Genomic DNA, 26,723 nt, shown 5'->3' with positions numbered 1-26,723 from the left:
TTCTTTTAAGAATGTTGGCTATTTATTTATTTATTTATTTATTTATTTGTGTTTCCCACCAACTTTTCCGAAGAAGCTCAAGGCAGCTAACTAACAGTAATGAAAACAGAATGAAACAAACTTAGCCGCCCCCCTTCTAAAATAAAGCTACCCAACAGCACTTCTTCTAATCTACTCTCTGTTCAATCTGAACAGAATAGTTCAATGAGTTTTGCTTTTCGAAGCATAGTATCTTAAGAATAGTAGCAGGCAGCTGTGCTCTCTCTCTACTCTGTAGTGAATATATTTTTGCCTGTGGCAGTAGCATGTAATTCAGCAGAATATCACATGCAATAAACTCTTTTACAATTATAAACAAATACGATTGCAGTGATATTGGTGGGGTGATCTGAGGTCAATTCTTGAAAAACGTATCTGAAAATATAACTAGCAATTACGAGCCTTTTGGCTAAACCTATTTCAAACATCAAACACAAACATAGGGACCTGTGCTGAACAGACTGCTGGTTGTACAGTCATACCTCGTGTTGCATTCTGCTCTTGTTACGGACTTTCAGCTTACAAACATGGCAAACCCAGAAGTGTTTACTTCCCGGTTCGCCGCTCGCGCATTTGCATAAGCGATCTGCCCGCTTCGTGCATGCACAGAAGCACTCAATCACACAGTGCACATGCACAGAAGAGGCGCTCTTGCAGACTTTTTGGGGTGCGAACAGCACCCCAAAACGGATTAAGTCTGCAACTAGAGGTACCACAGGACGCGGGTGGTGCTGTGGGTTAAACCACAGAGCCTAGGGCTTGCCGATCAGAAGGTCGGCGGTTTGAATCCCTGCAACGGGGTGAGCTCCCATTGCTCGGTCCCTGCTCCTGTCAACCTAGCAGTTCGAAAGCACGTCAAAGTACAAGTAGATAAATAGGTACCACTCCGGCGGGAAGGTAAACGGTGTTTCCGTGCGCTGCTCTGGTTCGCCAGAAGTGGCTTAGTCATGCTGGCCACATGACCCGGAAGCTGTACGCCGGCTCCCTCGGCCAATAAAGCGAGATGAGTGCCGCAACCCCAGAGTCGTCCGCGACTGGACCTAATGGTCAGGGGTCCCTTTACTTTAGACCACTGTATTGACTTTGGATCATTGGAATAATGGCAAGATTATTTGTTTGTGGTATAATCATTTTGCAAGTTTTACAATTTGTGGGCCAATGACTAGATTCCAAAGTGCTAATTTGCAGAGCTTGCAGCCAAGCTCTCGCTTTAATTTTTATCAAAGTTTTAAAAACAGGAGGTTGGGGGGAACTGTTTCCACCTGTAATGTCTTTTTCCTTTCTGGACTTTGGGAGGTTCTTGTTTACATGATTGTGCTAGGGAAATGCAGTGGAGTGATTACGCTATGCTTCTGTGAAGGAAAGCTGTTGTGTCAGAAACAATCTCAAATGTACTTAGTGTATTTATGTGTGAAGAATATCTTAAATCTCTCTGCTAAGATCTTTTGAAATCCCCCATAGCTCAGAACATGATTATTCTTCCCTTGCACCAGGCAACAGAACAATGGCCATGTTCCCAGCTGTGATTAAATATTAAATACAGAGAATCTGAAAGTTATAGGGAGCAAAGCTACCTATTGGCATGCACTGTGGCTGCAGCAGAATAAGGAAAGTTTGCATGTCTGAGTGCAAGCATGGGGGGGGGGGGATATTGTGACGTGTGAGACAACTTTGGGTACTCAACACAGAAAGGGATGTATGTAATCTGCCTAGTTGGATGTTGCAGTTCCGTTCAAGTGGACTAGAATTCCAGATGCAATTTATATCATGTCTGATTGAATATCTTTTGGGCTTACATGGAAGGGCAGGAAAGAATCCAAAAGCTAGATCTTCAAACGGCTGTGGATGCAGGTTGTAAGGGGGAAAAGCATATATTATTGGATGTATAAAGAATTATGCACAAAGGATGTAAAGGAAATGACAATCTTTCTCCTTGCCTATGTTCCAAAACTTTTTTTTCAGTTTCATCCCTACAGTTAAAAGGTCTTCAAATTAGACTGGAGGCTTCACCGCTGCTTTCTGAAGGCATTACAGATAATGTGTTATTAGTGCTGAAAAGCATTTGTGACCAGCCAGTGATATTGCACATGTATAATGCCAAAAGACATGTGCCAGCCCTGAACTAAAATGTATATTAATTTTCATAGTTGGTCTTTGAGTACTTTTAAAAAATATGCAGGCATTTGAAAAAACTGGGATTCAAAACAGCATGCAGGCAAAGCAGCAAGTTTTCCATGAATATCTGAAAACCTAGGGCAGAAACTCTGTGTAACTAATGGGGCTAGATGCACGCATCTCTAGTATAAACAAAATTTTAAAAAATCCTTCCAGGAGCACCTTGGAGACCAGCTAAGTTTGTTATTGGTATGAGCTTTCGTGTGCACTGCTCCTAAATATCTGTAGACAGTGGCCTACTACAATGTGAGTGTTTATATATAATTTATTTTATTCATTACTTTTCATCCCACCTATCAAGAACTCAGAACAGTCAGTCAGGGCCTTACCTGCCCAGGCCAGGTGGAAAAATGCCTGCAAGGCAGGAAGCAGGTTTTCCAGGACTCACAGCCAAGAGGATTACCGGGTATACATCTGACGGGTGATTTGAACCCACATCTCACCCTGTTGCAGTACTCTGTTGTCAGTAACTATTATATTACTCTCACATTGTTTTGTTTTGTGCATTAATCTGTTGTTTGCCCAGCATAATATTGTACATATCTGTATAATGACTTTTCATGGAAATGTCCATTTTCCCTTAAACACTTTAGTTGTGTTCTGTCTTGTAACACCAGAGATGTTAAATCTTCCAAATTGTCCAAGCACATTCAGGGATGTAGTTTACACAGAGAGACACCCATGGGAACAGAGTGCTTCTCTGTCAGCTAAATTTAAAGGCATGGGTAAATGGAATTCGAATATCTTTTCAGACAATGTGCAAATTAGTTTTTCATCACATATTAATGCAACACTAATTGTTCTGTAGCCATTAATAATCTGATTTTATTGTCTTCAGGATCCCTACATAAATACTCATTGCACATTTTAGCTATCCAGCTCATGGAGATTGAAAGCTAAAATATTAATGAAAATGTTGCACTCAGTTACAGTACACTATGAATTTTTGAAATTACATTGGAGTGTTAATTAGAAGGCTGACAAACTGGCTCTTGTTGTGGTCAGACGCAGACACAAATCTTTTGCAAAACTGCTGTCACTTCATGCAAAAATTAATGGAATATGCAGAAATGGTGAAATTTACCAGAAGAATAAGAAAACAAGACAGCAAACTATTTATTAAGAAATGGAAATGGTTTATTGAATATTTACAAACAAAGTACAAACAGATCAAGACATTAGCGGGACTACTGTAAAAACTTGCAGTTTCTAAAATAAATAAAAAAATCCCATAATAACAGATGGATAAAAGAATAGGTTGAGAAAATTTGGGATATGCAGGGAAAGATTAAAATAATTTTAAGGAACTGCAGAAAGAGGGGGAGGGAAGTCAAGGTTCAGAATTTTATAATTATTGTTGAATGACTTGTGAAATGTTTTCTTTTTTGTTATAATCAAAAATTATAAATGATAATTAAAAAAAACTGTTGTCACTTCAACAGATGTCATGACAGTCACCTACCTTAGAATTACTGTGTCACTATGGAAATTCAACATTAATGTACACCTGTCATTTTTTTAATAAGAAAGTATGTGACTTATTCTGAGAACATTTGATGGTGGGCAAAATGAGGTGCAGCTCTCACCTCACTTCAGGCCGAGGGAGCCAGTGTTTCTCCGCAGACAGCTTTCCAGGTCATGTGGCCAGCATGACTAAACTCCTACTGACGCATTGAGGACCACGGCGAGTGCCAGAGTGCATGGAAATGCTGTTTACATCCCCGCCGCAGTGGTACCTGTTTATCTACTTGCACTGGTATGTTTTCGAACTGCTAGGTTGGCAGAAGCTGGGACAGAGCAGTAGGAGCTCACCCCATTGCACGGATTTAAACTGCTGACCTTCTGATCAGCAAGCCCAAGAGGCTTAATGGTTTAGACCACAGCGCCACCCACATCCCACTTTTCATTAGTATTACATTCATGTGTGCAACATTTTTGTTGCAACTGCACTCCACAGGCCCAGGGCTAACCACAGTCTCATGTTCTGCCTGCCTTTGTTACTTCACGGACACGGGATGCAGGTGGCGCTGTAGTCTAAACCACTGAGCCTCTTGGGCTTGGCGATCAGAAGGTAAGCAGTTCAAATTTGCGCAGGAAGGTAAACAGTGTCTCCATGCGCTCTGACACTCGTCAAAGTGTTCCGTGCGCCAGAAGCAGTTTAGTCATGCTGGTCACATGACCCAAAAAGCTGTCTGCAGACAAATGCCAGCCCCCTTGGCCTGAATGCTCTGCACCCCATAGTCAAATTTGACTGGACTTAACCATCCAGGAGTTGCATAGCCATGTTGAGGAGATGTCTTACAGAGAGTTTCCTAAGGACCCTGGAAATAAGCACGGATGCCCATTTGGACATACAGTTTGAAAGGTGAGGAAAAATGCTGGCATGTAATGGCAAATCCTGGGGGTGCATATTTGGAATTACAGCAATGAGTTCTTTTGGGATTTGGATGAGACAAAATGATTTACATTTCCAAAGACTGTGTCCCCTTGTCAAACTGTTTTACAACACAAGCTTATAGGCACCTTTTCAGAAGTATGTCCCATTTACTCCCAGTTAAGTGTATATAGAACTGAAGCCTAATTCATATACAGTAGCTGAGTTAAATGCAAGGAACCAGCTGGAATAGGCATTGTGTAAGGAGGCAGTGTGTACTCTTTATATAAATCAGTGTTTAAACTTGTTTTTATTTATTTTGGGGGGGCAGAGACTTAAGGAAGCTAATTAACTGGGTAATATATATGCAGCTGTAATGGGCAAATAAATAATTAATTTTATTGCCTTTGTAAATTTCGCTCTTCGGTTATAAATTAATATAATTAAAAGAGTAATGTTTCAGTATGCATTTTTTACTAGCCAAATTTAAAACAAGCAATTAAACTTTAGGTTTCCACATCAAATGAGCTCAGCTCATGGCGATACCAACTGTGTAGATGTACATTTGTTTTTCCTCATCATTACAAAAACATGAAACAAAATACTCTGCAATAAATGTAATCAAGCAAATTATTTCAGGAACTGATGATATATGTGATTTTAACTACTACCAATTAGATTATATAATGGATCATTGCATGGCAAACCTTTTCTGTGTATCAAGCATTTGCACCAATATTATTATTTATGCAGCACTTTCACTACATAGGTCAATACACTTTGCATACCTTATCTCACCAGTCCTTACAAAATGCCTGTATAGAAGGCAACCCAGCACCCCCACAACAGGCTCTCTCGCCAAGGTCATGTGACTGCCATCTTCTGGACCTGCGCGGAGGTGAGCCACTCCTGAACCAGGCCTTTGGGGCTGTAGTGGCGCCTCCTCCTTCTCCACACAGTCATTGAAGGGACACCCAGACTTTCCCCAGCCCATTCCAGTCCTTCCCTGGGGCTTCCCTCGCAGAGTGTGTTCTTGAGCGAGGTGTGCACACTGTGGCAGGAACATGAAAAGGAGAGCCTCCTGCTGTCCCGGGACGCGCGAGTTCCTTGGCTCCATGGCCAAGGAGAGGGGGCCTGCTGCAGCTGGGACACCGCCAAGCCTGCCTAAGTCTCCTTTCACTGCCTGCTCCACGGCTTGAAAGAAGCATTCTATTTCTCAGGAGCCCAGGCTGCCGTCCCAATAAGACAGCACTCAAGTCGTAAGTACCTTGAAGATTTATTGCAAAACAAACAATCAGTCTCAGAGGCTCAACTGGAGCCTTCGCACTTCACAAGTCAGTTGACCCTTCTGAGGAATGCTTCCTGGTTCTGCAGAATATCCTGAATCTGTGACCCCTCCGTTTATTGGTTTGTCTCCTGTCTAAAATCTTTCCCATACGTCTGCTCTTTGGACTCAGAGGATTAACTGCCTCCTCTTCTGGTGAAAAATATGATTTCTCCTGCTTTTGAAGCCTTTCTGTGCTTCTTGGGAGAGTTGACATCTCTCCAGCCCGCAATCTCGTAACTGCTCCTCATTCCTGTCATTGCTAAAACGAGGGGAAGTGGATGAGCGGCTACTGTTCCTTGACTCCTGCTGCGATTCTATACCTTGGGCAGAAGTGTTCATGACACTATTGTAGCCAATAGGAAATATTGCACTGTGTGCTTGTATGTGTGTGTGTGGTGCGCAAAACAGTTTCTCCTGTTTGCAAATGTGCTTACCAGGCCCCTATAGCTTGGTGATTCTTGCTCCAGAAACACTATCACCCTCCACTATATATAGCTTTAACATGCTAAGATTTGGGGCTCTTGAATTACATAGCACCACAGGGGGAGACTTCAGGGAGGGGAAATAATAATAATAATAATAATAATAATAATAATAATAATAATAATAATAATTTATACCCCGCCCATCTGGCTGGGCTTCCCCAGCCACTCTGGGCGGCTTCCAAAAGAATATTAAAATACTGTGATACATCAAACATTAAAAGCTTCCCTAAACAGGGCTGCCTTCAGATGTCTTCTAAAAGTCTGGTAGTTGTTGTTCTCTTTGACATCTGGTGGGAGGGCGTTCCACAGGGAGGGCGCCACTACCGAGAAGGCCCTCTGCCTGGTTCCCTGTAACTTGGCTTCTCGCAGTGAGGAAACCGCCAGAAGGCCCTCGGTGCTAGACCTCAGTGTCTGGGTAGAACAATGGGGGTGGAGACATTCCTTCAGGTATACTGGACCGAGGCCGTTTAGGGCTTTAAAGGTCAGCACCAACACTTTGAATTGTGCTCGGAAACGTACTGGGAGCCAATGTAGGTCTTTCAAGACCGGTGTTATATGGTCTCGGCGGCCGCTCCCAGTCACCAGTCTGGCTGCTGCGTTCTGGATTAGTTGTAGTTTCCGGGTCACCTTCAAAGGTAGCCCCACGTAGAGCGCATTGCAGTAGTCCAAGCGGGAGATAACCAGAGCATGCACCACTCTGGCGAGACAGTCCAAAGGCAGATTGGGTCTCAGCCTGCGTACCAGATGGAGCTGGTACATAGCTGCCCTGGACACGGATTTAACCTGTGCCTCCGTGGACAGCTGTGAGTCCAAAATGACTCCCAGGCTGCGCACCTGGTCCTTCAGGGGCACAGTTACCCCATTCAGGACAGGGAAAGAAAAACAGTTTCTGTTCCCCCTTATCTCCTAGACTGCAGCCCCTTTGTGAGAAGTACAGTCCGTAAAGAGTCATCCTTCTGGCCAGCTGGCGAGTCCTACTCCTGACCTGCCACCTGCTACACTCCCTGTGCTGTTGGACTCACAAGACAGTCTGGGAGACACTTGATTCTTTTGACCCAGCAGAAGGGCAATAAGCATCCCAGTTCTGGGTCTCTCAGCCTTTGTACAGTGGGACTCTCACCTGCCAACCTCTGAGTTAGTGGCTCCCTGTTCATCAACATCAGGCTTAGAGCCAAGAACTCATTCTGATTCCTTAGCTAGGGACTCTGCAGCCTCTGTTTCAGTGTCTTGGCCACTGTTTGACCCTGAGGTCATGACACTGTATGTTCCTGAAACAAAAGAATTTATTCCAATTAAATACATCACTTTGCCTATTTTTAGCCCTTAATCTTTGGGACCAACTTAGCAGCTATTGTCTACTGAACATGCATTCATTGACATTTCTACAAGTTGTAATAGCATTGCAGTTTGAAAGAACATTATCCCTAGGCACATTTTTTTTCCTGGGAAAAGCATGCTGAAGTCAGAAGTTACATCTGAGATGAATTTGGGTCAGTAAACTTTATTTCAGTGTTGCTGAGAATTGTCTGGAGTAGTTATTATGCAGATACATTGCTGTAGGCTTCTTTTTAGCTGTATCTGATTGTTCAAGGGTGAGTGGCTAGGAAAAAAAGTTTGCTCCTTGAAAAACATTTATGCTAACTACTGACATTAAAGCATGCAGCATTACAGTTCTACATTGATTTCTTTATATTTGATATGCTTTCAGAACTTTTTTGTTTGGAAAGGAATAGCCATGTAAAAAGCCTCCAAATATTAGCAAACAAGTTTTATGTTCAAAGTTAGTTTGTTCAGTTCTGTTAGGATCTGCTTGCAGAACAATTTGTGACATTGGAGGATTTAGATGCCTACTATTCTGTTTTTTGTCATTAGTTTTACCCAAGGATGAGCATTTATGTGGTTCCTCAACACACTTTAGTTATTTACAAGGGAAAGAGCAGTGAAGGGTTAATTAGTCAAATAACACCCAGGACTGTAATGAATCATGCGGAAGAGAAGCTGAGCTGTCCACTGGAGTTGTTCATTTGCTGAATCATTTTACGCTGGATGCTTTTAAGTTTGAAACATAGCATGGGACACCAAATATGACAGGAAAGTAGTGGGGGATGCAATTATGGAAATCCTAATTTTCATGTCCCACCTTTAGTTATCAATTGCAAACACATTGGTATTAATCAGCCGTGAAGAGCTGGCTGTGCATTTCAAAAGAAGTATTTCCTACTGCAGAGGCTCTAAATGCTCCTGTTTCTACAGATTAATGGATGTCTTCCTTTCCCTGCATTGTGTAGCATGCGCTGTTGTCTACTTTCATATTAGTCTCAGTTATTATTATCCATCTAAAACTTTTAAAAACACTTGCAATTTCAAAACACAACCAAAAACAATTTGGGAGGGAGGGGAAAAAACCACCCCCAAAACTCTTTTCTTTTGTCCCTCTTTTCTGAGTTGGGAAAATATGAACTGGTAAAACTTGAAAGACAGAAAAGTTATGGGAAATGTATACTTAATGATGGGGCCCTGGCAATGTGGCTATGCCTTGTCACCCCCTTGCCATGATCAGAGTTTGGGCTTGAGCACACCAGTGTAGCAATCATCATCAATCATCATCATCTTTTGTGATAAAGGTGGTTATGGGCTTGCCTGCCTGTTCCCCTTGTCCCAGACTTACAAGAAACTAAACCAGATTCAAGTTAAGCCTGATCACACTATTCCTCCACTCCTTTTTGTTGTTTGCTGTACAGAGTAGGTGAGAGTATCTTTATAGTAAGGAAGATGAAATCCTTCAAACTCCTTGTCTGATTCTTACAATGGAAATCCTTTTCCTCATGAACATACTGCTGAGAGGTTTTAACAGCCAGACTTGAATAGCTGTATGTATCTCTGAAATAGTGTAGCGAGGTAAAGTGCTAGAAGACCCCCAACAAGGATATACAAGGGATGTCAGAATCAAGAGCAAGACCTGACATTACGAGGGGAAATGCTATTCTTGACCAAATGCAAAAATAGGACAAGTATAGAGCAAAATGCTCAAAAGAGCTTGACACCCAGCAGCTTCTGTATTGTGATACTTTGGGGCAGATCTTCAAAATGAGTTCATCACAAGCTGAGCTTTTTTGAGATTCTGGCTAAGAACCAACTCTGTCATAGTTGTAAAAGAGGGGTTCTTTTAAGAATTACTTCTCTGATTACCTGGCGAGAGGCTAATAATGGTTTAAATCTCATGTGGTTTAAAGCCGACAAATTCTATTTATGTGTCTTACAGCCTGAGAAAAATGTGGAAAACATGCAGAAAGCTATGCCAAATATGAAATCCACAGTGTGTGGACATCAGGGGCATGCAGCTAGCCTTGGTATGAAACCCCTTCACATGAGTAATACATTATCATAGTTGCAATCAGAAAAGTTAAGCAGAGTTTACTTTCTTCCACAATATTCAGTTTGGTGTTTTGGTTTGGTATTGCTCGTTGTTTAAAAGGCTTTCTTAGAAATTTCTTTCTCCCCTCACCCATCTCTCTCCCTCTCCTTCCCCACCTCAGAGACAAAACCCATGTTGCTTCTTGATTGAATGTGAATGCTAAGTTTACTCAGCTTTGCAAATAAGATTTCTCATCTGAAAGTGTGGGTATCCATTTTGAGCTGAGGTAACTAGAACTTTATGTGAACCGCTCTGAGACCTTTGGGTATAGGGTGGTATAGAAATTAAACAAACAAACAAACAAACAACAACTACACAAAGTATTCCAAGTGTGATGACAACAGAGATTTGTATAATGCCATTGTGAAATTGCCTTTCTGACAGCTGCAACACACCGAGTCAACATTAAGATATTCACCACAACCCCAAGATCTCTTTTCTGGTCAGTCACTACCTATTCAGACTCCATTAACACATATGTGAAGTTAGGAGTTTTTGCACAAATATGCATCACTTAACCATTTTAATGCCTGTTTGGGGGAGATACTTTCAAAGCTCCTTGCAATCCCTTTTTGTTTTTACTCCTCTGGACAATCTAATATCACCTGCAAACTCAGCAATCTTACTGTGTACACTTAAATCCATATCGTTCATGAAAAACTTTAAAAGCACCAGTAGCAATTCAGATCCTTGGGCAACCCCGCTTCTTTCATCTCTCCATCGTGAGAACGGACATTGGTTCCTACTCTCTGATTCCTGAAGTCATTATGGCTCCATTAGCTGGTTAGAGCATGGTGCTGATAATGCCAAGGTCACAATTTTGATCCCCACATGGGACAGCTGCATATCCCTGAATTGCTGGGGGTTGGACTAGATGATCCTTTGGGTCCCTTCCAATACTACTGTTCTATGAGACATCTATGATCCTTCTATGACTAGTACTCTAATCCCATGACTACTGAACTTACTAAAGCATCTTTTATGAGAGATTTTATACAAAGCTTTTGGAAAGTCCAAGTGCCTAGTGTCTATTAAACCACCCCTATCCATGTGCATATTGACTTTTCTACATTTATGCATAGAACACTTCTAAGATTTAATTTTTAATTAAACACAAGCATACCTGTTCCTCATCAGTGTAGGAGTGCTTTCTCTCTTGGGAAGAAGGCATATGCATGAAACTGGTGAGAATGAAATCAAATAATGAGCACCATTAACCCGTGTCTTTATTTCATTGTATCAAGGCACCTTTGGGGTGTTCTTAATGACATAAAGGAAGGAAGAAAGCAGAATTGCAGCACCTCATTAGATTCATATCTGTAGATCCATGCCCCTTCCTGTCATTTTCTTGCAGGGCAAAGTCATAATTTAATTAATTAATTTTACAGAATAAGTCTGACCTGCCAAGCAGCTAGAGCCATCAAACTTTCCAATTACTTGTTGCCAATTTCATGGAGAGTTTAATTATCTGCTCTTCCCTAGGACTGGAGGCTCACCTTTTTTATGCCATTCAGGTTCAGGAGAAGAGAAGATTTCACAGAACAACAAAGTGACACAGTCACTTGTATTCTTTATGTTTAATGATGACTCAATGTGATTAATAGCATATGGCTGGACCTTGTTCCTGGTGCAATGGGGGAGGTTTCAGTGTTATTTTCAAATTTGCTTTCTTGACAAAAATGTTTGGAGCCTAAAATAAGTGAGCAGAAGAATGTTTACAGAAGGAAGTATTCCTGGCTCTGTCTTATACCTGCATCTATCTTTGCTCCCTCAAAATGCCTCTCTGGAGGGTCAGGGAGCCCTCCTGGATAATCTGGTATGGGGAACAAGCTCTTGGGAGAGGAAGGAATCACCTGGTTTGGATGGAGATGTGAATTACATAGGGAATACACTAAAAGGGCTGTGACTTTCTGAAACCTGCTGTATACCTCATAGAAAACTTAGGCTTGCATGGATGTATACATGAAATGGGCCCAAGAGAGAATAGAGCAGTGACTTTTATAATGTCCTATACAGTGGTACCTTGGGTTACAGACGCTTCAGGTTACAGACTCTGCTAACCCAGAAATAGTACCTCGGGTTAAGAACTTTGCATCAGGATGAAAACAGAAATCGCGCAGCGGCAGCAGGAGGCCTCATTAGCTAAAGTGGTACCTCAGGTTAAGAACAGTTTCAGGTTAAGAACGGACCTCCAGAACGAATTAAGTTCTTAACCCGAGGTACCACTGTACTGTGAGAGCTTGAGGAACAAGAGGGAAGTGTGGTTGTGTGCTATCAAGTGACTGAGGGTGATATTCAGTGCTGTTAAAAATCGAAGTAGGTCTACTGAACTCAGTGGGCTTAAGTACAGGATATCTCTCTGACTCAGTGGTTAGGATGAACATAACAGATTGGAGAACTGATCCCAAACTAAAAAAAATGAATTCCAATAGGGACAATGCAAGGTTCTACACTTAGGCAGGAATAACCTGTTGCACAAACATAATATTGGGGGGACGGGACGGGATGGGACACTTTGCTTGCCATAAGTACATGTGAAAAGGGTCCAGGGATCTTAGTAGACCACAAGCTTAACATGAGTCAACAGTGTGATGCAGCAAGAAAAGAAAAGAATAAAATAAAATGCTAACGCTGTGCTAGGCTGCATCATCAGAAGTATATTGCCCAGATCAAGGGAAGTAATAGTATCACTCTATTGTGCCTTGGTCAGACAACACCTAGAATACTGCGTCCAGTTCTGGGTGCCACAATTTAAGAGGATATTGACAAGCTGGGACATGTGCAGAGGAGGGCAACCAAGATAATCAAGGGTCTGGAAACCAAGTCTTATGAGGAACGGTTCAGGGAGTTGGGTATGCTTAACCTGGAAAAGAAGGAGATATGATAACCATCTTCAAATATCTCAAGGGCTGTCACATGGAAGATGAAGCAAGCTTGATTCTCCTGCTCCAGGGGGTAGAGAACCCAAACCAATGGCTTCAGTTTACAAGAAAGGAGATTCCAACCAAACATCAGGTAGAACTTTCTGACAGTAGGAGCTGTTAGTCAATGGAACGGACTCCCTCAGAAGGTGGTGGATTGTCCTTCCTTGTAGATCTTTAAGCAGATGTTGGATGGCCATCTGTCATCTATGATTTTGTTGAAATTCCTGCATCACAAGGAGTTGGACTAGATGACCCTTGGGGTCCCTTCTAACTCTACAGTTCTGATTCTATTAATTCAAGTCAAGGAGAAGAAGAAGAGGAGTTTGGATTTGCTATCCCGCTTTATCACTACCCTAAGGAGTCTCAAAGCGGCTGACAATCTCCTTTCCCTTCCTCCCTCACAATAAACAACCTGTGAGGTGAGTGAGGCTGAGAGACTTCAGAGAAATATGACTAGCCCAACGTCACCCAGCAGCTGCATGTGGAGGAGTGGGGACACGAACCCGGTTCTCCAGATTATGAGTCCACCACTCTTAACCACTACACCACACTGGCTCTCCACATAGATTCACTACAATAATCTATGGGGTGAGGAGAAGGTGACATCACTGACCATAGTCAAAATAAAAAAATTCCTTCCAGTAGCACCTTAAAGACCAACTAAGTTAGTTCTTGGTATGAGCTTTCGTGTGCATGCACACTTCTATCTCCACAGTTAACTCCAGTGCCATCTAGTGATTAAACCACACAGCATCTTTATAACCATTCAATGTAAAGCCTGCTGCAAAGTTAATTCATTTGCTTTCTTGAGTTTTTCATTAATCCAGTTTGCATGCTTTATTAAGCCATTTTAGTAGTTTTGCTGTCCACGTTACAAAACAGAAATTAACCAGTGCAGAGGTAAAAAAAGATAAGTAACCACAGAAAGGGTGGAAGGGGAGCGGGTAGATGATTTGATGCTTTAAATTGGTCGTGTGAATTTATTTTTGTGATAATTTTTATAAAATGAGAAAATGGAATACCAGTCAACAACTTAATCTTTTAAAGAAGGTGAATTAGACCAATCTAGCCTGATCCACCAAAACAGTTCTTAATTTTTTTATGTTCACTTGCCTGTTGACCACAGCTGTGATGTGATTATACTGTGGATTGTGGATCCTGCTTTATCTGGTGAGAGATTGGAACGATTCTTTAACTTTCTGTGTGAATAATGAAAATTTTGCTGTACCGAGTGTATACTCTGGAAATATGGCTGGCATTCACTCTGCTGCTGTGCTTATATCCCTGTCATGGTAATGGCAAGGTCTGAAGGAAGCTTTATTCCTGTACTCAGGAGCTAGAGGTTTGCTTTGTGGTCCCAGTCGCAGTGCTCCCCTCCCCGCTCTAAGATTGTGGTGAAGTGAGAGAGTATCATCCAGGCATGGCCAGATTTAGCTCTCCAGATGTTTTGGGACTACAACTCCCATCATCCCTAGCTAAAAAGAGCAGTGGTCAGGGATGATGGGAACTGTAGTCCCAAAACATGTGGAGAGCCAAGCAGTCTGGAATTAAGAATGGCCACCACTTTATTGATTACAGGTGTAGGCTCAGGTATTGGGTGTATATCTATTTCAGCCTACTGCTGGAGGGATGGAACTGTATCAAGATCATGCCAAAGACACTCCCCCCCCCCCATGCTGTCTGCTGCTGATCGCAGGGAGGGGTCTATGCTGCTTATGGTGCTTCCAGATAAACCTGAGTCTTGGATCTCTGGTTGGTGAACTCTTCTCAGGTTGATTCAGAATTAGCAGTTACAAGCATAATGAGATAACTCTTAACCACCCCCACCCCCGCAAAGAAACATTTGTATTTGATTTGATTTGTAGTTGGGGTTGGAGCATATTTTATTGCCTTAACATTCCATCTTTTTTGGTGCAGCCCTGGAACTAATCATAGCTCACACTGAGCTAAGCAAACAGTCTGCAAAATGGATTGTTAAACAATCTAGGGAACTGTTGACTGCCAAATGATGTTCCGTGTGTATATACCTAAACATTATGAGCTCGTCATTTCGTATTCCAATAAATCTGAACTTTGCATATATGAGATCTACAACAAAATGAGGGGCTGGGGCTGTTCATTTACTGTAAAGAAATAAATTTGGAAAGCCCTTAAGAAGCCCACTTGGAGGGGGGGATTATATCTGTGAAAAATGGCTCCATAATAATCACATAAGAATATAAGAATGTAAGAGGAGCCTGTTGGATCAGGCCAAAGGCTCATCTAGACCAACATTCTGTTCTTACAGTGGCCAACATGATACCTGTGAAAAACCCACAAGCAGGAATCAGTAGGGGTGGCAAATCCACACACCCACTACACTCTTTTAGAAAGCTGGGTGTCACTTCTTAACTCTGAAAAGCAGTACTACTTCTAGGAATACACTTGTCTTAGGCACAGGAAACAGGAAAGAGCTCTTCTTCCTGTTTCCCCTCACTAAGGCTAAGTCCTTCTAACGATGGTGCAGTTCCAGAGGGAATCTTCGGTTAAGAATAGGTGCCCAATTTTTGAAACAATCTCCTCATAGCTAAGTTCTGCAATGGGGAAGAGCCCTCCACCCTCTGCTGTCTATGCCTGTATGTGTGGTGAATGTGACTGAATGTGCATTTCCAACTTCAGCTATGCCCATCACTAGCGTGCAGCCATTAGAGCGGTGGGCAACCCTCCATGCTTCTCTCAGGCCAAAAGAAGATAGTCACTCCTGACATACAGTGGTGCCTCGCAAGACGAAATTAATTCGTTCCGCGAATTTTTTCGTCTAGCGAATTTTTCGTCTTGCGAAGCACGGTTTCCCATAGGAATGCATTGAAAATCAATTAATGCGTTCCTATGGTCAAAAAAAGTCCAAACAAAGCCAAATTTGGTACAACAAGAGTTTATTAAGTGCTCTTTAAAGTCACACATACTGTAAAGAGCATTTCAAAATTCAAACCCAGATTTTTTTTTAAAAAAACAGCAGAGTGGCCCAATGGTCACAGAAAATCATAAAAATGCAGAAAAAACCCACAAGCTTCCAGATTCTTGCAAACCCCTCTCCAACTGTTCCCCCAGCCACCCAGCACACAGAAATTCAAATCCAGAATTTTTTTTAAAAAAACAGCAGAGTGGCCCAATGGTCACAGAAAATCATAAAAATGCAGGGGGGAAAAAACAAGCTTCCAGATTCTTGCAAACCCCTTCCCAACACCAAGTTCTTGAATTCCAAACACCCCAACCCAAAATCCAAAACCCCCCAAAAAAGTTTTAAAAGCTTAACTTACCAAATGGCTGCAAAAGAAGTTTTGGAAAAGCTTCAAAAATCACCAAAGTCTTTAAAAACCTCAAAAAAGGCTACTATGTAGTTCTATGGCGTTCTATGGTGTTCTATGAGTTGCTCCTCGAAGTCAAGTCGCAACTGTATTAACGGTGTTAAGAAAAAGGAAACAAACTTGCAAGACGTTTTCATCTTGCGAAGCAAGCCCATAGGGAAATTCGTCTTGCGAAGCAGCTCAAAAACGGAAAACCCTTTCGTCTAGTGAGTTTTCTGTCTTGCGAGGCATTTGTCTTGCGGGGCACCACTGTATTACATTTCTTACTCTTCTGTAAATTGTGCTCTGCTTGCATTCCCATTTATTTATATATTTGGCATTTTACTTTTTTTCGTTTACACTTCATAATTCACTGTCATTCATGATTTTTATAATGACTTCCCAACCTGACCTTCCATGGCATTGTTGGTAATCCTAGTGATACTGCATATCAGTTTATTAGTCTACCCTACTTTCCCCCCTTTTATCCCTCATTGTATTTAACTGTTGTTCATAGGATCACCTCTACTTGTAGATTAGTTTTGGTGTCATATTTTTAAAAAATAGTCCCCAAAAGGAGTTCCATTAGCCCTTTATCTTTTTTTCATCCTGGTCCCTTATTTTGGCTGTTAAATTGGCGAGTTCTGCAAATACTAATCTGCTTGCATTCCCCTTACAATTCCACCCACTGCATTATAGGATTCGCTCTATAAAGATTCCATTTCAGTCTTCCCTATGCAATGTGATTATTTATCACTGCCTCAAATAAGTGTCACAATAACTACACTGTATTGTTTTTTTCGAATGAAAGTTGTTGTAGAAGTGATTCACTCTGGTTTAGTTATTCTAGTTTGATTCTTATTTTGAACCATGCCGTTTGAGCAATACACAGCAATTTGCATTTAATGCTCTATTTACCGGTAAATGTTTTCCAGCATTGCCATCTTACGGTGACCAGCCCCGATTATAATAAAGCACATCATTTTAGCCTACGTCAATTTCCTAATTTAGTATCACAGAGAAGGCAGAATAACACATGCACCACAATTCTTGAATTCAAAGATTTCCCTCAAAAGGTGATGGATTTTCAGGCTTTTTCTCCCTGCATGACAGTTCATTCCCATCAAGTATTTTGTTACATTCTGCTCTGAATCAGCCAAACAAGCGACCCTAGAATTTAATACCACACCTTCTGTCTTTCTTCTCTCTCTTTTGTTTTATGACTCTTAAAGAAATTGAGGACATTATAGTCATCCTCAGGGGGGAAATCTACATGTCTGTAAACGCAGAAGATTAAGACTGTGTGAAACTTGAGACAGTTCATTGGCAGCAACCTGAGGAACTTGTCTTCACTCTAATGTTGCTCTGAGGGGCGTGGAAACTGTATCAAAACTCTGAACCATCAGGCGAGCCAAGGTAAGCATCTTTCCCATATTTTTCTCATTAATATAAAATCATAAGACTTGGTTTGTTTAAGCATTTACTGGTGCTATATCATGGTTTATGTGATTTTTGTTTTCAGTTGATTTCACTGGTAGCCAGGAGCTTAGTTGATCTTACCACAAGCAGGCATCAGTAGCCTGAAAAACATTTTTCAAAAATATTTATAAAAAGAGGTGATGGAATCACACAGTCAGAAGTTATTATCTTGATCTTATTTCCTTCCTGACCTTGAATGAAATATCCTGTACTGTTCCATTACTGCTGTGATTTTAAGTATGAGAGACTTGACTGGTTTTGTGTGGCATATCAGGTATGACACAGAGCTATACCTTTTGACTTGGCTGGGCAGGAAGAGATAAGAAAAAGGCACATTGTGTTTAATCATTTTTGGGGAACAGGAAATTGCACAGCATAAGCAAGCAGCTTATTCTAACAGATACAGAGGAGCACACACTGCATAATTCCACAATTTTTGTTTGGGCCAGATTATTTCTAGAGAATGAATTACTTGCTTGAACTAATTGAGTTTTGTTGAATGATAAATTGTTTACATGGTTCATGAGTACCTTTATCTTAAATGTCTGGTTCAAAGATGGAGATTTATACATGACATAAAAATTATGTACTGTTCCAGCTTGTTTTCAAGAGTTGAAGCAACCCAAAAAGTAATCAAGAGCTTCCTGTGTCTGAAAAGTGTTTTAAAAAATGGGGTCGTTATGGAGAAATGTATGTAGTCTTCTATGTTTAAGTGACTTCTCTGAACAGATGAGAGTTATAGATGGAAATGTGCACGTATAGAGTTTGAACAGGTGTAATTGAGCTGCAATTTCAGAAGGCAAAGGATTTGGCTCCTACACTGCTATATGTTTTGAGAGAGAAAGGGTATGTAGCAGTCTCCCCCAACTGCATACTATCCAGATACTTTGGACTAAAGCTTCCATCATCATTGGCCATTGGTCATACTAGCTGCAGCCAATTGGAATTAGGATTGATTGCCTTAGAAGTACTTCCTTGTTTTTTAATGGAATGCCTGTCTAAGTCTCACTCAGCATGCAGCATTTGTTTTCAATGGAGCTTTCATGTATTTTCTAATCAGAAGTGTGTATCTGACTACAGTGGTACCTCAGGTTAAGTACTTAATTCATTCCAGAGGTCCATACTTAACCTGAAACTATTCTTAACCTGAAGCACCACTTTAGCTAATGGGGCCTCCTGCTGCTGCCGTGCTGCCAGAGCACGATTGATGTTCTCATCCTGAAGCAAAGTTCTTAACCTGAGGTACTATTTCTGGGTTAGCGGAGTCTGTAACCTGAAGCGTATGTAACCTGAAGCGTATGTAACCTGAAGCGTATGTAACCTGAGGTACCACTGTACAAGATGAAAAATAAATTCCATTTTTTCAAAATACAAAAGAAGAAGAAAGAATGCAAATGTTAATCAGCTGGTAGAGAGAGAACTGACTTCCAGTGTTGCACTGTTCAAGACCTATGGCTGCCTCATGGCCAGGGCTGTCTAAAATCTGGAATATTGCAGTAAGGTATTACAAGCTTCTTTTACATAGTGTGTTGCATTGTTTACAGATCAAACTGAAGGTTATGTGTAAACTTTTTCATTTCAAATGCTTCTTTTTCTTATGCATCAAATTTTAATCTTTTTTTTGGAAAAGGGTTGTGCTTTAGTAATACACAGATTTAACTTTTTGAAAACTAACCATGAAGTACATTAATTTTGTAAGCTTCAGTGAAGGGATCTGTAGTGTTAATGTGATGTGCTTTACAAATTTCAATATCTTTGTAATATTGGTTCTTGCATACAGCTCTTGGATGGTTGGTTTAGCTTGAAGCCGCTATGTAAACACTTTTTGCCACTTATACTTATGGAAATTGAAATAGTATCACAGTTACTAAAACTGTTATATGTAGCATAGCCCTGACTCCTCCTTTTCCCTATCAACAATTATCACAGATACATTGTGTCATTAGGCAATGCAAATGTTTTGTTAAAAGGTAAAGGTAAAGGGACCCCTGAACATTAGGTCCAGTTGTGGCCGACTCTAGGGTTGTGGCGCTCATCTCGCTTTATTGGCCGAGGGAGCCGGCGTACAGCTTCCGGGTCATGTGGCCAGCATGACTAACCGCTTCTGGCGAACCAGAGCAGTGCACAGAAACGCCATTTACCTTCCCGCCAGAGTGGTACATATTTATCTACTTGCACTTTGACATGCTTTCGAACTGCTAGGTTGGCAGGAGCAGCGACCGAGCAACAGGAGCTCACCCCGTTGCGGGGATTTAAACGCTGACCTTATGATTGGCAAGTCCTAGGCTTAACCCACAGTACCACCCGCGTCCCTTGCATGTTTTGTTAAGCCTAGACCTATTTGCTTGGAATAAATGTGGCTTTCGTTGCAGTTGGTGGTCATGTGACACAAAGTTAGAAAACCTTTTTAGAACTATCCCCATGGCTTCCTGTATTAATTTGGAAATATCTATATGACTGTCATCCACATCCTAATGTAAAAGGACTGCATCTTTTTAATTGATTTGCTTACTTGCGCAATTTGTGCATTCATTGTGAGTTTGATGCCATATACCGTATATTGAATACATATGTTGTCTGTATCTATCCACAACTTTCCTTTTGCCATTTACAAACAGCTATCTGTTTTTATTTGTTCCGTGTTACAATATTTCTTCACTGTTCCTTCAATAGCTTCCTATTCCACGTTTACCCAAATATTTCAGCTATTATTTGTTGTTATTATTAAGCAAATTTAGAAACTACATCATGGCATAAAGCAATGTACTGGGTAAAAGCAGAATAAAACACAGAAGCCCAAACTCTTAACAATAAAATAAAATCATCTAACTCTAAAAAACAATAAAACCATCCACACAGGCTCTAAAAATGACAAAAAGCTATTATTTAGATATGAAATTGATCTTCCATAAATGACTGAGTTATACAAGAAAGCCTTCCTAAACAAAAACGTCTATAGCCAGTGCCTAAACACTATGCTACACACCTCTCTGATTTTGGCTAAACACCATCTGACAGTAAGACGATGGTTCCGAGAATGAAAAGTATATAATGTTAATCTGAAAATTCCAAAGTGTGAACCACCTTACAAGAAAACATACTTTTCAGGCATAGTTAGTGGCCACTTCATAAAATGAAGCAAATGGAAATGTTAAGAAGACTGCTTTTAGCTGCACTTTAAGGTTTGTTGACAGTACAGTGATGAAGTTGGTGAGGAACTTGGGAATCAAGTTCAATGGAAAAGTTCAAAGGAATCAGGTATATTTAGCCTGGATATTTTTATTTTTATTTTATATTTTACATACTGCCCTATGCCCGCAGGTCTCGGGGCAGTTCACAGAATAAAATCAAAATATAAAACCACAAAAAACATAATAAAAATAAAAGCACCAACAACCCAATAACCCAAAATATGACAGCCATATTTACATATTTGAAGGAGTGTAAGATAAGCGATGGATGAATTTTTTTTTTTTGCTGTTCCAGAAAGTAGGACCCAAACCACTGTTGACTAAACTTTCAGAAGACCTTCCTGCTGGTGCAAGCTGTTTGGCAGTGCCACAAGAGGTGATGGACACTCTTTCATTAGGGGGTTTTAAGCAGAGGCTGAATGACCCACAGGGGTGCTGTAGTAGTAGATTTCCTGCACTGAAAGGTGACCTTTGAAATTCATTCTCACTCTGATTCTAACTCTCTGCAGGCTCTCATAACAGTTTAGAAAATATGCATAAAAGCAGAGTATTGCTGATCATGTTTTAGAATATTTAAAGTTTAGCCAGACAAGTGAGTCTTTCCTAGGCATTTACCTCACTGCTAAAGGGAGGTGTGGCTTATTATGAATCTTCTTAAATCCTTTTCAAGGCTTTGGGACCTTGATACCAAAGTGAGGCACTTTGTATTTGTCTTGCCAAGTTGCAAGATCAGCAGACTCACTGTTAACATATCAAGTCTTGTGGTGTAGCACCACATTTGCAGCCTGTTTCACCCAACCTGTCCTGACAAAGCTTTCACTGAATCCATCACCTTGACATATACTGAAGCACAATTTCCAATAACAAATATCTTTGTACAAAAACTCATGATAGCATCAGCAGAACTGGGTTGATGTTCCTGAAAATAAGAAACTGAAGTCTAAAACTAACATGGGCCATAAAATAAATCCATCAGGAAGCAAATAATATGATGACAGTCATGTAGTCTTTCAGACAGTGCTTAAAAATTCCTCCTAGGTATCTTTTGCTCTTGATGATAATTGTACTATAGGTAAATGGTGTTTCTGTGCACTGCTCTGGTTTGCCAGAAGCGGCTTAGTCATGCTGGCCACATGACCCAGAAGCTGTACGCCGGCTGCCTCAGCCAATAAAGCGAGATGAGCGCCGCAACCCCAGAGTCGTCCACAACTGGACCTAACGGTCGGGGGTCCCTTTACCTTTACGTTTTACAATCTGTTTTAAATGTAACTTTGGAAATTCAAATTGCTCAAAAGATTAAGAAATTTTAGGGACGCGGGTGGTGCTGTGGTGTAAACCACTGAGCCTTGGGCTTGTCGATTGGAAGGTCGGTGGTTCAAATCCCTGTGACGGGGTGAGCTGTTTTTCCGGGTTATGAGCAGCACATGAAAACGCCATTTACCTTCCCGCTGGAGCAGTACCTACTGCCAACAGATGAATCGGTACTGCTCCAGCGTTTCCATGTGCTGCTCATGACCCGGAAAAACTGTCTGTGGACAAATGTCGGCTCCCTCAGCCGTTAAAGCGACATGAGCGCTGCAACCCCAGAGTCGTTCATGACTGGACTTAACTGTCAGGGGTCCTTTACCTTTTTACAATCTTGGTATTTTTTTAAAAAAAAATCAAGGGACAATTATTCCAGAGGAACATCCTAAACAATATGTGACCTTTAGGATATAACTTTGACAGCTCAGGTGAAACCTACAAGTACAGAAGGTATGTGTAAGGTATGCATCATGAAAATTTTTTCATGGTGAACTAAATATAGGAGTACATGGACTAATATTTGTGGCATACAGTAAACATTTGACTGGTTGGTACAATTAAATATATTACTGTGGCACAACATTTCCCTCTTCCTTAAGCTTATTCCCTTCTGCCACGAGTTAGCAAGCATGGCAAAAATCAACTTGAGGTGCTTCCATTTTAGGAATACTTTTATTATTTGTGAATGTACCTGTGTGGGGTTTTCTGTGGGGTTAATGCCTTTAATAAAAATAAAAAGTCTAAAATTTCTTACTCTTTTGAGCCATTTGGATTTCCAAAGTTACATTTAAAACAGAATGAGAAAACTTTTATGATAACATTTCATTTGCCCCATAACAAGCCAAGATGCTGGCAACTGATGGCGAACATAATTAAAATGCTCGACAGATGCTGTATAGGCTCTAAAATTTAATTACATAAGTGAATGGTTGTATCCCTGAATGAACCTGCTGTCTTAAGGATAACAAAAATAATTGCCACATCTTTATGGATCTTAGGCTCCTTGCAAGCTGCCTAATTACCTGTATCATCATTGTAGTGTTATTAGAGCACTAAATATTAGTGAGATGTTAATGCCATATTAGTGAAGCAACTGTCTGTTCAAAGGCCAAGGGCTTATTCGCCTGGTGTGTGTGTGTTGCACTTCACAGACTGAATGACCCATGTACATTTTATAAGTTCTTTTGCAGTTCAGTTCCCTGATGTTAAATTATGTTGCAAGGTAAAGGTAAGGTAAAAAGGTAAAGGACCTCTGGACAGTTAAATCCAGACAAAGGCAAATATGCAGTGTTGTTTTCATCTTGCTTCAGGCCGAGGGAGCTGGCATTCGTCTACAGACAGCTTTCTGGTTCATGTGGCCATCATAACTCACCCCATTGCTCAGTTTCGAACCACCGACCTTCTGATTAGCAAGCCCAAGAGGCTCAGTGGCTTAGACCACAGTGCCACCCACTCCCTTTAAATTACGTTGTATGCACCAATGGTGTCCAAAGCAACTCAGACATGTATAGAATGTAAACATGAATGGGAATACTTAATATATCTATATACATTGTATGCAGCTTTTAAAAGTAGTCCCATTCATGCTTACATTATATGCATGTGTTAGTTGTTTTGGATGCCATTGCTCTTTAAACTCAAGGTAGAATACAAAACTTTTCACCTTAGACATAGCAAACGGCTGTTTTACAAAATTCACGCATCCTTTCTGATATTATTTTTTTAAAGAATACACATATGAATATGCTGCTGAACATTTGAGCTCTTTTAAATGAGCACATAGTCCAATTATGTTTTATTTGCAAAAGCACATGCAAAAATGGAAACATAGTACAATGGTACCTTGGTTTAAGAACAGCCCTGTTAACGAACTATTCTGTATACGAACTCCACAAAACTGGAAGTACCATATTTTTCTGTGTATTAGACGAGGTTTTTTGACTCAAAAATGGTGGCAAAAAACTGGAGTCATCCAATACATGGATAGTGGCATGGGGGGAGCGGCATGCCCACCTGCCAGCTGGTTGGTGGGAGTGCAACTTCCCCCATGCTGCTGTGAGTGGGAAACGATCTCTACGGAGTATTTCCTGCCTGCAGCTGCATGGGGGGAGAAGCTCAACAACTTTGGGCCATCTCCCCTCATTTTCTTATAAATGATTCCCCCAAAATAAGGGGGCATCATATAGACGAAAAAATACGGTAGGTGTTCTGGTTAGCGAACTTTACCTTGGTCTACAAACAGAATCTGAACAGTGGAAGGGCATCGGCGGCAGGAGGCCTCATTAGGGAAAGCATGCCTCGGTTTAAGAATGGCTTTGGTTTAAGAACGGACTTCCGGAATGGATTAAGTTCGTAAAACGAGGTACCACTGTAATGATTTGAAGATAAAATTCATGCTGATGTTTCCTTCCTTTTCTCAGCCTTCTTCCTAAGATGGTAGTGTGGCCAACAGAAATTTGAGGGGAGCAGTAAAACAAGAATAAACGTTAAATAATAGTAGGATTCTGTGCACTATTTTCCTTAGAAGTATAAGGTTTTTTAGAAGAATCTCTTTTTTGCGGTATGATAAATGGGAAACAGTGACACAAAAATGGTTTAGGATGTCTTTTATAGTTGGTAGAGGCAAAGGGTTAGGAAGCTAGCCGTGTGCTGGCATTCCTTTGTGCAATGCTTGCAGCAATGTCTTCCTTAGAACTGCTGGGAAAGGAGCCAGCAGAAACCCCATAGGTTGCTGCTTTATAAGAGATGACTCAAGAGCTCATTGGCCAGGATTTTAGTAGTAGCTTTGTTTTCTCCTCACTGGCAGTTAATCTAAGTTCACAGCCAATGTTGTCTGATTGGAGACTTACAACATCACCATTTTCTTCCTTGTCCTGTATGTGCTGGAGGAGCGCCAAAAATCCTTGCAAATGTAACAGCCCTTTTATCAGTCTTGCCTGAAGATATAATGCTAGTGTTTGTCCTATGATCCAATGCACACTTACCTAGGAGTAAGCCATACTGAACTCTGTAAAACTTCCTTCTGAATTAACATGTACAGAGTTTCTCTGTTACTAGTTACTTAATAGCGTCACTGTTCTGTTCATAAAAATAAAGCATGTAGTTCTATAGGTCCATTGCCATAAGATGAACAATGCAATTAAAAGTGATTATGTTTTTATCCCTGTGGCTAACTTGTTTTAAATATTTTTAATATTGAATTTTAAATTGTTGTAACCCTGGGACCTGCTGGTGAAATGCAGGTAATAAATTTAATAACAAAACAACAATGTTAATAGAGCCCAGTGTCATTTCGGTTATATGAAAGCTTGGCCTAACTAAGTATGGCTTTATTTACCTTTTTGCATGAGTGTCTCCTTAAACAGAACCCACACTCTGTGTCCTGCTGACTTACCCCTCATCTTGTCCTTTGTTAGTCTGCTGGGCAGGTCAGCATCCTAATGGGCAAAAACGTCTCCCAGATCAGCTGCTGATTAACCCTCCTTAAGAGATCCAAAGGTAGGGAGAAGTCTTCCTACAACTGCACTGTCAAACTGTCCTGGTGGCATTCAATTCTTTTCTCCAGTGCATCTTCCAACAATATTTAATGGTGATGCTCAGTTAACAGCAGTGAATAAATAACCATTATGTAGTTTCTTCCTCCCTGCCCACACATTTCTATTTATATATAGACCGCATTCCACACTAAATAATTATTGCATACTGAAATGTCCATATTAGATTTATGCCACTTGTTTCAAGAATATTTTGAAACCATAACAGGTTCCTTTATTTTAAATAGTTGCTATTTTTCATATGGTGGTTTAGTAATGCAGATTTCAATGGACTGCCTCGTTCTTCCTACCAAGAATCTAAGAAGCTGATGAGCCTCTTACTTAATTACTTCACCAGCCCTTTCACTGCTTCACATCCTTCCCAGCTGCTCTGGGCCTGAAGCAAACTGCTGACTAAAGGAAGAGGCAGGTGGGAGCAGGCATAGTAGGTTTAGTGCAGTATAGTGACGGTCTGTATTTTAGGTGCCTTAAGCCTAAAATAAATAGGAGTCAGGTACACAGTAGCCAAGTGACTCTCTGATCATCGAATATTGCTGCTTTCTCTATTTTAGGGTGGTTGTTTTGTTATTGCTCATGCATTTTTGTTGGTCAGTGATGAGAGACCATAATACACGGTTATAATTAGCTAATATTTTATAACATGAACCTTACAAAAAAGGATGGTAGAGAAAATGCGCTAGAAAACGTAGTTAAGCTGGAAAACTTCAGGCTGCTATCTCAGTTGTTACAGGTGTTCAGGTTTTGGCTTTATGTCTGACTTACCTATTGAGTCTCTGTGTGCATTGTAAACTTACAGGAACAAAACAAAGCAAATGCAAATAAAATAAACTTGTCAACCGTCATGAAAATTGCAGCATCTGAGTTCCATAAAACCCATCAATGTTGAAGTTACATTGAAAGTGAGTCAGACCTTCTCTGCAATTTTATTGCAACCATTCCAGAAGCTTTTCTTTTCTTTTGAGCCAAACACAGAGCCAATTAAATCTGATTGCAACCCTTCAGTCTGTTGTTTATGATGCTCTATAACACCCAGGGGAAAGCTCCAACGCATTATTGGCCAGTATGTGAATTGACTCGACATTAGATTGGGTTCAGATCATCTTTCCCAGCTTCATTAGCCAGCATTTAT

General features: G+C 40.8%; 1 protein-coding gene across 1 annotated transcript in view; it reads left to right on the top strand.

Moving 5' to 3' along the window:
• SGCD (sarcoglycan delta) overlaps window positions 1–26,723 on the top strand; it is a 400,176-nt gene that overhangs the window by 125,573 nt on the left and 247,880 nt on the right. Inside the window, exon 3 of the mRNA XM_081181154.1 lies at window positions 17,298–17,481. The gene's annotated coding sequence lies outside the window, so the exon portion shown is untranslated. The remainder of the gene's footprint in view (window positions 1–17,297; window positions 17,482–26,723) is intronic.

The sequence above is a fragment of the Podarcis bocagei genome, assembly GCF_964188305.1.
Source record: "Podarcis bocagei genome assembly, chromosome: 2".
NCBI lineage: Eukaryota > Metazoa > Chordata > Lepidosauria > Squamata > Lacertidae > Podarcis > Podarcis bocagei.
This window is presented reverse-complemented; position numbering and strand designations above follow the sequence as displayed.